We start from the raw sequence: 12,584 nt of genomic DNA, 5'->3' as shown, positions 1-12,584 counted from the left end.
TCAGGCAGGAGGTGGCTGCTCCCAGTGAGGTGGCTGCTCCCAGTGAGGTGGCTGGGCCAAGTGAGGTGGCTGGGCCCAGTAGGAGCCTGACCGAATCCCAAGTGCCTCCCCTCCACCTTCCCAAAAAAAGGGCCAGGAAGGGGATGGTCACACAGGACGCATCCCTGCGCCTCATGCAAGAGGCCACCCGTTTTTTAAGGAGCCCCCCCGAAGCGGAAGAATCCTATGGCTGCTACTTAGCCAGCAGGCTTCTTCAGATGAATAGGGAGCAGCGCCTCATTTGTGAGCGCCTATTTGGGGAAACAATCCATAAGGGGCTGCAGGGCACGCTAACACAAAACACCCAACTACATGAGGCAGCCCCCCCTCCTCCTCCTCCTCCTCCTCCTCCTGCCACAACTGAAACACCAGAGCCACAGCCTCAAAAGAAGGCTACAGGGAAGGCTGCAGGGCAGCGTGGAGGAAAGGCTGCAGGGAAGAGAAGAAAATGATGACCTGGGTTCAGTCTGGTCTGACAGAAGACGCAGGCTGTTGTAGGACCACAGTCTGGGGACATCTAGATCATCTGCTGGTGCTGTTGATCTCTGGGATTCTTGGACCAGATTGTGCTCCCTCTTATATGGACTCCGCAAGATCCCAATTTTCTGGTACACCGACTTTTTCCAGCGTTGACTTCCTCTTTATTTTATTTTGACCATGAATAAATGGATCATTTTTTGAGTTTAGCAAAAGACTTTATGTTTTTTCTTTGAAATCATTGATTTTACACACAATGTTAAATTAACAAGGGACAACAATCTCATTGAGTTTGAAAAAAAACACACCAAAAACACACTACTAATGTTAATAATGTTCAAGTGGTAAGTCTTGAAAATCAAAAAATTTACGTAACCAAAAACGGTGCTTTGGGTTAACTTTATCTAAAAACTAAAAAATAATCACTATAAAAAAAAAAACAGAATAATGGGTTCTTTGTGGTAACTTTACAAACCTAAAAAAAAAAAAGGGGAAAAAGTATTATTAGTATGGAAACATTGTTTTTAAAATGCATACTATATCATTCATGAGATCAAAGAGAAAAAGAATCCAGAAATCAGTTTGGGAGAACTCTGATTATGAACAGCAAAACACCTTCGTTCTTTATAGAGCCTTCGTAAAGAAGAAATAAAATGCGCTGCATTCAACGATCACAGATTTTGCAGCGTGATGAATGTGCTACCTACAATACGAACACTAGTTTTACTAGACCGAGTGCTTCCGTTTAGTTTTTGCTTATGAGCATGCGTCGTTTTTTTGTCCGTCGGACTAGCATACAGACGAGCGGACTTCGGGGTCCGTCGTAGTTACGACGTAAAGATTTGAAGCATGCTTCAAATCTAAAGTCCGTCGGATTTGAGGCTAAAAAAGTCCGTTGAAAGTCCGGAGAAGCCCACACACGATCGGATTACCAGCCAGCTTTAGTCCGTCAGCGTCCGTTGGACTTTTGTAGACGAAAAGTCCGACCGTGTGTACGCGGCATAAGAGGATTGCTCAGAGATGGATTAACTCTTTGTGGCAAGACTGGCCTCAAATGATAGGAAATCTTATACTCTACATTATGACATCAAAAAAAAAAAAAAAAAATTCGGGTTTACATCCACTTTAAGGTAAAAAACCTTTTGTGCCCCCAGCTTCCCCAAATACTTAACTGAGCCTGATCTTGATTCAGCGCTGTACCTCTCTCTCCTCTCTCTCTCTCTTCATAGTTGATCGAATCATGTGATATGTCAGCAGGGGGGGGGGGGGGGGGGCGAGCTGCACTGTTTGTGTCTATAGACCCCCTCGGAATCGAGCCCGCCGCACAAGTGCCCGCAGAGAAACCAGATTCCTATGGGAGCACTTGCGAAGAGAAGGAGCAAAAGAGTGCCTGTGGGGGACCCCAGAAGAGGAGGGTCAGGGCTACTCAAAGCAGGTAAGTATGACATGTTAATTATTATTTTATTTTTAATTAAGGTTTAGAATCACTTTAAATTAATGATTATATATATTTTTTTACACGGTGACTGTTCAAAAACAGACTCGTTACAGAGAACAGAGCAAAAAAAGAGAAATGAATGGTGGGACTTTATATGAAGCACATAACTAAGTCAGACGAACCAATCCATGTATAACATAATTATTTATTACAAAAGGTGTACATACACATGTAAAATAATAAAAGTAATACAGTAATGTAATATAATATTGGATCTCATTGGATAAATAGCATTCCTAGATAATTCATGATAAAACAGATGTCTCAACATATTGTGCATAGTGGTTATGATATAATATGGTATTAGATTTTAATGTCAAAAACCTGAACAATACATAATATAAAGCACTTGTCTCGACATCCTGGTACATGATAGTAAACTTATGGTATGTAAACTGCAATTGTAATGGTAGCATATAGGCATAGTAGCAGTAAAGAATTGGTTTGTTCTTATAGACTTTAATATGGGGGGGTGGGGGGGGCGCCCGCTGCGGGCCGACGCCACGCCTACATGCCCAGCGGGCGACGTCATTCATGACGCCGCGCCGCTGACTCGTGTTTCCATTTGCGTGCTCCATGAGGGGATTTTTGGCGCCAAACGCCGGCCCAGCTTCGAGGCTCGGGTGGTGGCGCGGCCCCTCCCTCTTCACGCCGCGTGACGTTGCCGGTCATCATTAGTCTACGGCTGATATATATCATCACACATGCACCCTGGTCACACTTTAGTTCAACCCACTAGTTTTAACACACTGCTGCACCTCTGGATCATACATGTTTGTCTCTCAAAGACCTTCAAAGGTAATTAGGTATTTTTCTTTTCCACTACTTATTCTATTTATCTACAATTTTACCTCACGCCATATTCTTGGTTTTAATCTTAAACGATTTCCTTTATATAGTTTTTACAGTCATGGACATTTCCCCTCTATACACACACTAAGGTGCATTCTATCTAGTACATTAGCTATGGTCTCAGTTCACTTTACTACAATAATTTTTTACAGATACGTTTTTGGCAAACACAATGTGAACCGGGTACACCATCAAACACTAATATCCCAGCTGGAATTTGGCTATCTTTCCTATCTTGGTTGTTGGTTTCAAAGCCGTGCTCCCAGTGTTACCATCTCAGCTCACGGGAACAACGTGTCCTGCAGTGCCTTCTACCATTAATACCACCATCAGTCGTACCCATATGTTATAGATAGGTGAGAGTATTTGGGACATTTATGTTCCCCCTCTTTCTTTTTTTTTTTACTTTTTATTATTATTACTTATATATTTCCCTTTGGCATTTTTTATTATAGATACCCCTAAAACCATGCATCTGCTCCTGACGAGTGGTAATGTAACCACGAAACGCGTAGAGCTTTTTGTGATGCTACGTCACAGTTTATATGTCCAATATCTACCATATTAAAGTCTATAAGAGCGAACCAATTCTTTACTGCTACTATGCCTATATGCTACCATTATAATTGCAGTTTACATACCATAAGTTTACTATCATGTACCAGGATGTCGAGACAAGTGCTTTATATTATGAATTGTTCAGGTTTTTGACATTGAAATCGAATACCATATTATATCATAATCACTATGCACAATATGTTGAGACATCTGTTTTATCATGAATTATCTAGGAATGCTATTTATCCAATGAGATCCAATATTATATTGCATTACTGTATTACTTTTATTATTTTACATGTGTATGTACACCTTTTCTAATAAATAATTATGTTATACATGGATTGGTTCGTCTGACTTAGTTATGTGCTTCATATAAAGTCCCACCATTCATTTCTCTTTTTTTGCTCAATGCATCGGGGATGGAGGTATATATTATTATTACCTCATATAAAGTCCCACTCTGGCTTTAGGCTTTGTTTTTCTCTATTTACAGAGAACAACCACATCTTGGATTTCCGTGCAAGATTGCATAATCCTGATTTTATGGTTAGTGCTTGGACAACAAATGCGCCTTATAACTAAAGCAAATTGTCCCATGTGCAACTGAGCCTAAGCAGCATTGGTTGGCAATCTTAAAGCTCAACTCCATGGAAATGAAAAAATCCACCCTTTTAATTTTACTACAGCTGGGATAAATAAATGCTTCCCATGATTTTTATTGTTTTCAACTTTGGCAAAAAGATGCAGGAATCAATGTGTTCATCCTAAGACACAGCAAGGGAGGAACCTTTCCTCTCTAGACAATCTTTCCAAACCAAAACTTAAAGAGGAAGTAAACTTAATAAGGCTTATCTATAGGTAGTGTAAATATCTTCTAAATGTGTATCATTTAGGAGATATTTACATTACACGCAGACAGTGACATCACTGCTTCCGAACCCTCTGCCGAGTACGGCGACTCCCGAGCGCATGCACCGGAGTGACGTCATCGCGGCTCCGGCCACCCACAGCGCCGGAGCCCGTGAACCCGGAAGAAACTCCAGGGAAAATGTCAGCCCTCTCAGCGGTGTGTGGGCGCTGCTGGAAGACTTCATTCTAAGGTATTTCATAATGAGCTAGTATGCGATGCATACTAGCTCATTATGCCTTTGTCTTATAAGTTTTTTTTTCTTTCTTTTTTTTTTTTTACAGGGTTTACAATAGCTTATAACTGATGTTAAAGAGGATCTTCAGTCTTTAGAAGAAAAAAAAAAATATATATATATATATATATATATAGTGGGGACGAAAAGTATTCAGACCCCCTTAAATTTTTCACTCTTTGTTATATTGCAGCCATTTGCTAAAATCATTTAAGTTCATTTTTTTCCTCATTAATGTACACACAGCACCCCATATTGACAGAAAAACACAGAATTGTTGACATTTTTGCAGATTTATTAAAAAAGAAAAACTGAAATATCACATGGTCCTAAGTATTCAGACCCTTTGCTCAGTATTTAGTAGAAGCACCCTTTTGATCTAATACAGCCATGACTCTTTTTGGGAAAGATGCCACAAGTTTTTCACACCTGGATTTGGGGATCCTCTGCCATTCCTCCTTGCAGATCCTCTCCAGTTCTGTCAGGTTGGATGGTAAACATTGGTGGACAGCCATTTTTAGGTCTCTCCAGAGAAGCTCAATTGGGTTTAAGTCTGGGCTCTGGCTGGGCCATTCAAGAACAGTCACAGAGTTGTTGTGAAGCCACTCCTTAATTATTTTAGCTGTGTGCTTAGGGTCATTGTCTTGTTGGAAGGTAAACCTTCGGCCCAGTCTGAGGTCCTGAGCACTCTGGAGAAGGTTTTTGTCCAGGATATCCCTGTACTTGGCCGCTTTCATCTTTCCCTCAATTGCAACCCCTGTCCCTGCAGCTGAAAAACACCCCCACAGCATGATGCTGCCACCACCATGCTTCACTGTTGGGACTGTATTGGACAGGTGATGAGCAGTGCCTGGTTTTCTCCACACATACCGCTTAGGATTAAGGCCAAAAAGTTCTATCTTGGTCTCATCAGACCAGAGAATCTTATTTCTCACCATCTTGGAGTCCTTCAGGTGTTTTTTTAGCAAACTCCATGTGGGCTTTCATGTGTCTTGCACTGAGGAGAGGCTTCCGTCGGGCCACTCTGACATAAAGCCCCGACTGGTGGAGGGCTGCAGTGATGGTTGACTTTCTACAACTTTCTCCCATCTCCCGACTGCATCTCTGGAGCTCAGCCACAGTGATCTTTGGGTTCTTCTTTACCTCTCTCACCAAGGCTCTTCTCCCCCGATAGCTCAGTTTGGCCGGACAGCCAGATCTAGGAAGGGTTCTGGTCGTCCCAAATGTCTTCCATTTAAGGATTATAGAGGCCACTGTGCTCTTAGGAACCTTAAGTGCAGCAGAAATTTTTTTGTAACCTTGGCCAGATCTGTGCCTTGCCACAATTCTGTCTCTGAGCTCTTCAGGCAGTTCCTTTGACCTCATGATTCTCATTTGCTCTGGCATGCAGTGTGAGCTGTGAGGTCTTATATAGACAGGTGTGTGGCTTTCCTATTCAAATCCAATCAGTATAATCAAACACAGCTGGACTCAAATCAAGGATGATCAGAAGAAATGGACAGCACCTGACTTACAGTAAATATATGAGTGTCACAGCAAAGGGTCTACATACTTAGGACCATGTGATATTTCAGTTTTTCTTTTTTAATAAATCTGCAAAAATGTCAACAATTCTGTGTTTTTCTGTCAATATGGGGTGCTGTGTGTACATTAATGAGGAAAAAAATGATCTTAAATGATTTTAGCAAATGGCTGCAATATAACAAAGAGTGAAAAAATTAAGGGGGTCTGAATACTTTCCGTCCCCACTGTATATATATGAAAGTCAGCAGCTACAAACACTGTAGCTTCTGACCTATAGTAAAAGGACACTTACCTGTTTAGGGATTCAGCACCATCCTCACCTGGGTTCTTCGCCAGTCTGTGCTTTGTGAATGCAGGGGGCAACGGGGCAATTGCCCAGCCCAAGAAATTAGTGATGGGCCAGCAGGTGAGTGAGTGGGCATGCCAGCCCAGAAAGCAGGTGAGTGAGCAGGCAGGCGGGTCGGCGGGTGAGTGAGCAGGCGGGCAGGTCGGTGGGTGTGTGAGTTGACGGGCAGGTCAGTGGGTGAGTGAGCGGGTGGGTGGGCCAGTCAGCGGGTGAGCCGGCGAACAGGACAGTCGGCAGGTTAGCGGGCAGGCTGGCCAATCAGCGGGCTGGCGGATGGGCTGGCCAACCGCCCTGCATCACTGCAATTCCGCCCTCACTGTGCAGCCGCGGGCAGCAGAGAGAATACATCATCATTCTGCTGCCTAGGACACAGAAAGTGACAATCCGCACCTTAGCAGGCAAGTGACACAGCAAGTGACAATTGTAGCAGGCAAGTGAAAACCGATAACTTGTGGTAAGTGACAATCCACAATGTGTGGCAGGTGGTGTGGCAGGTGATAATCCGCAATGTGTGGCAGTTGACGTGGCAAGTGACAATCTGCAACGTGTGGCAGGTGGCAATCCGCATCTGGTGGCAGGTGACGTGGCAAATAACAATTTGCAACTTGTGGCAGGGACGTGACAAGTGACAATCCGGATCTGAAGGCAGGTGACGTGGCAAGGGACACGCTCGGGGTTCCCACTGATTCTGCATTATGGTGAGTTGAACTTCATTTTATATAACAATGTAATAAAAGAAATAATGCACTTCAATCATCCTGATTGACAACAACTATAGTGCCATGATGATTGAAGCGCGCACACCAGCCATTGCCCCAATAAATTGCCTGCAAAAAAAAAACATTTTCTGGCAGTGCCCCCCCCCCCAAGACTAGACTAGACTAGATTAGACTGGATCCGCCCCTGTGTAAATGGGACTTTTGACGTGTCCCAGGTTGTGGGCAGAGAGAGACAGGGGGAGAACTTCCGGTGGAATTGCCTAGGTTATTCCAGCAGAAGTGGGAGCGAGCACCTGCCAAACTAGGTACCCGCCCCCCCCCCCCCAAAAAAAAAAATAGGGGAAGGGGGGAGGATTCCTAAAATCAGAACTTCCTGTTTGGGGTGAAGTTCTGCTTTAATGACCGGCATCAAGTGTGTAGATATTATTTTGTTCACCCCTTTTTTTTTTAATGACCTGTTGTATCAAAAACTTGATAAGAAAAATAATACAATCATTATTGCTTACTTGTATGCACAAGTCTCCAAAGTTTTTTTGCTTCACTATATTTTTTAATATAGTGATACATGTATAATACATTGTAGCTTCAACATAGTTGCAGTCTGCAAAAGGTAATTTTTCCAGAGTTAAAAGAAAAGAGCTCAGAATTAGGAAACAGCGCCCCCTATGGATTAACAATGAGAATGTCATCTTTTTTTACATGGTTTCCTTAGTCACACAGTTCAGTCATTTCATTAAATTATATCAAAGCACTCTTATGTCCTTGTGTAATATTGGATAAAGTTGTAAGGTTTATTCGCCCTGTCATGTTTTTATTACTGTTTCTTCACTGGGGAGATTCACCCTCTCTATTTGTCCTGGTAACCATTGTCATTGTGACGGAAAGTGAGAGAGAATCCAAAATGTGTACGTCACTGGAACAGAAATAGAGAGGAAATCAACATTGGCCATCTTGGCTGAGCAACTGCTCAGCCAAGATGGCCGGATAAAGTCTGTGTGCTCTGTGTGCACCTCTGAGGAATCCCACATTCACTCTGCCACCTCTACAGCTCCACTGCATTGCTCCCTTACCCTGAGCGCATGGAGATGTCCAGGAGGACACCCAGCTGAAAAAAGTTGTTTTCCCCACTATGCAATGAGATCTCCAACAAGATGGTGGCGGGAACTTGAATGGCACAGCCGTGGCTGGTTACAGATCTGTGCTGCGGACGTGCAGCCTCTGAACTCACAGTTGCCAGCCCTGACCTGCTCCCTTTCTCTCCTAGCACCAAAAGTGTCGGCCCAGGAGGGACTCCCAGTCTGACACAAATGGGGAACCCTGCATGGAGGTATGTGGTGCTGATTTACCTTCACCTTCTGAGTCCCACATGCTAGATCCCATACAGGGCCATCTTTACCGTGGGGGAAAGGGGCAGCTGCCCTGGGACCAGTCATTGCTGTGGAGCCCTAAGCAGCTGCCAGAGGTTTGCATAGAGGGAGACTGTCGTGACATTGGGATGCTCACCAGCTCAACAGCTGGTTCAACATCTCTCATGATTGGCTGGCAAACATTCAAGGGTATACCCATTATCGCAAGGATAGAGAGGGTAAAAAGGGGGGAGGGGTATGCCTATATATCAAGAATAATGTACAAGTGAATGTGAGTGAATGTGAGAGATGACATCACTAAGGGAGCTAGGGAGGAGGTGGAATCCTTATGGCTTAAGCTCCAAAGGGATGAAGCTAAGGGGAAAATAATACTGGGAGTATGCTATAGGCTCCCTAACCTGAGGGAGGAAGGGGAGACAGATCTCCTATCACAATTTGGATTAGCAGCAAGGATGGGAAGTGTTATCATAATGGGGGATTTTAACTATCCAGACATAGACTGGGCGGAGGGAACCACACATTTATCTAAGGCTCGCCAGTTCCTAAATGTCTTGCAGGACAATTTTACGGGTCAGATGGTAGACGCACCAACTAGAAATAAACCGTTACTGGATCTACTGATTACCAACAATACAGACCTGATCACGGATGTGGAAATACAAGGCAATTTAGGTAACATCAATCACAGGTCAATTGGCTTTAGTATAAATCACACAAATAGAAAACATAAAGTGGAATACAAAGACACTGAATTTCAAAAGAGCCAACTTCCCTAAACTACAAACCTTGCTAGAAGACATAAATTGGGATAGAATCTTAGGAACAAAGAACACGGAGGAGAGATGGGTTTGCTTTAAGAGCATATTAAATAAGGGCATTAGCCAATGCATTCCATTGGGTAATAAAGTTAAAAGAGCGAACAAAAGTCCTGGATGGCTTAACTCCAATGTAAAAATGCATATAAAAGCAAAGCAGAAGGCCTTCAAAAAATACAAGGTTGAGGGATCATCATCAGCATTCACACTTTATAAAGAATGCAACAAGAAATGTAAGGGTGCAATAAGGACGGCTAAGATAGAACATGAAAGACACATAGCGGAGGAGAGCAAAAAAAATCCCAAGAAATTCTTTAAGTATGTAAACAGTAAAAGAGGGAGGACAGACCATATTGGCCCCATAAAGAATGAGGAAGGACAAAGGATGGGGAGATGGCGAAAGTATTGAATTTATTCTTCTCCTCAGTCTTCATCAGGGAGGGTTTCAGTAACCAAAACTGTAGTGTTTATCCTCATGACACATTACAGGAAGCTCCTCCATGGTTAACAGAGGTCAGAATTAAAATTAGACTTGGGAAACTTAACATTAATAAATCACCGGGACCAGATGGCTTGCACCCGAGGGTACTTATTGATCTTGCCTGATCAGCTTGCTTACTGCAGACGCCCAGTGGTGAGACGGTCTACAATACACCTCCTGGAGTTAGAGCGAGACTGACATCCATAATTAAGCCACCAGTTGCAGTATAGAAAGCGGTATCTCTCTACTTTGAATCTCCCTGCACATTGAGTCATTGGGTCTATCATTCCAGAGCAGTACTTGGAACACACTTGCTGACATTAACCCCTTATCATCTGGAGTTTTGGCGGTATCGTATTATTAACTTTCGGAGTACTTCAATGATGACTATGTGTTTTTTCATTAAGTTTCATTATTTTTTATCTCATTTTTTCATCTGACAGTTGTAGTTTTTAATTTTTTACATTAGCGTGCATTCAATAAATGAACTTGATTAAGTATATTATTTATAATAGTTCTCTTATTCACTGGTCCCATTGAGCGCTGCTTATTTGTGTATTTTGATGTCTACTTAGGGAACTCAGTCAAGTAATTGCCAGACCATTATTCCTAATTTTTACTGATAGTCTACTGGCTGGAATGGTACCAGCTGATTGGAGAAAAGTGGCACCAATCTTAAAAAAGGGCCCAAAATACATCCCTGGGAATTACAGACCAGTTAGCCTAACATCAATAGTATGTAAACTCTTGGAGGGGATGATAATGGACTATATACAAGATTTTAGTAATGACAACAGAATCATTAGCGGTAATCAGCATGGATTCATGAAGAATTGTTCTTGCCAAACCAATCTATTAACCTTCTATGAGGAGGTGAGTTGCCATCTAGATAAAAGAAGGCCCGTAGACTTGGTGTATCTGGATTTTGCAAAAGCATTTGACACAGTTCCCCATAAACATTTACTGCACAAAATAAGGTCCGTTGGCATGGACCATAGGCTGAGTACATGGATTAAAAACTGGCTACAAGGGAAAGTTCAGAGGGTGGTGATAAATGGGGAGTACTCAAAATGGTCAGGGGTCCCCCAGGGTTCTGTGCTGGGACCAATCCTATTTAATTTGTTCATAAACGACATGGAGGATGGGGTAAACAGTTCAATCTCTGTATTTGCGGACGATACTAAGCTAAGCAGGGCAATAACTTCTCCGCAGGATGTGGAAACCTTGCAAAAAGATCTGAACAAATTATTGGGGTGGGCAACTACATGGCAAATGAGGTTCAATGTAGAAAAATGTAAAATAATGCATTTGGGTGACAAAAACATGAATGCAATCTATACACTGGGGGGGAGAACCTCTGGGGGAATCTAGGGTGGAAAAGGACCTGGGGGTCCTAGTAGATGATAGGCTCAGCAATGGCATGCAATGCCAAGCCGCTGCTAACAAAGCAAACAGAATATTGGCATTCATTAAAAAGGGGATCAACTCCAGAGATAAAACGATAATTCTCCTGCTCTACAAGACTCTGGTCTTGCATTTGACACTATACTGTAACCCGCCCCCTTCACCAGCCATGCCACATATGACTCAGAAGAGGCAGGCTGGATCAGGATGGACAGGAGTTGGGACTGTATTGTTTAGCAGTAAGTAGCTGCAGAACATTTCTGTGTGCTTTTTAGAAACTGTGCATTGCTGAAAGGTAAAGCTTTAAAGTTTTTAGTTGCTCCTGGGAGTTGTTGCAGAGCCAATTTTATATGCCAAAATGTTTTACATACAAGGGACAGTTTCAATAGACTGTATGGGGATAAGGTGCCTTCAGACTGACGACATATATAGCATATGTTTATCTCCTGTAGTACATCAGACCAAGACAGAAATACAATTAAATCACACTTGTTTAATAATGAGGCTCGGTTCACACATGGGCGGCACGACTTGCAGGTCGCCTCAGCGAGGCGACCTGCAAACGACTGCGGGGCGACTTGCGAGACGACTTCTGCATAGAAGTCTATGCAAGTCGCCCCAAGTCGCCCCCAAAGTAATACAGGAACCTTTTTCTAAGTCGGAGCGACTTGCGTCGCTCCAATTAGAACGGTTCCATAGCACAGAACGGGAGGCGACTTGTCAGGCGACTAGGTCGCCTGACAAGTCGCCCCAGTGTGAACCGAGCCTAAAAGTAAAAAGAACAAACATAGTCAAAACATAAAGTTCAGTAACCGGAACGGATAGTTAGCCAAGCCAGAAGTCAGGGATCAATGTAGTGGATCAGTAAGCAGGATCTGGAGCCAGAAGGGATATCAGCAAAGCCAGTCTTTAAACAGGAATGCAGGAGATGTTTCTTGTGATGTTGACCAAGGCGAAGGCAGAGCTCCTCTGGACTGGACGGCTTAAGTAGGCAGGACTGACGAGCAGGATATCAACAACAGCTGAGTAACTGTGGAGAGAGATGGGAGCTGGCAATTAGCCAACAGCTGAGCGGCCAGCTCAGAGAAGGAAGTGCTGAGCCCAGCCCTGACACTCCTGTAGTAAGTTTGCAGTCTCTGACAGTCTCCTGTAGTACTTCTGCAGTGTCTGGTTTTCTCCTGTAGTACATTCGCAGTCTCTGATTATCTCCTGTAATACATCCACAGTCTCTGATTATCTCCTGTAGTACATCCGCAGTCTCTGATTATCTCCTGTTGTACATCCGCAGTCTCTGATTATCTCCTGTAGTACATCTGCAGTCTCTGATTATCTCCTGTAGTACATCCGCAGTCTCTGCTT

The sequence above is a fragment of the Aquarana catesbeiana genome, linkage group LG01 (genome assembly GCF_042186555.1).
Source record: "Aquarana catesbeiana isolate 2022-GZ linkage group LG01, ASM4218655v1, whole genome shotgun sequence".
Taxonomy (NCBI): Eukaryota; Metazoa; Chordata; class Amphibia; order Anura; family Ranidae; genus Aquarana; species Aquarana catesbeiana.
Note: the sequence above shows the minus strand (reverse complement) of the source record.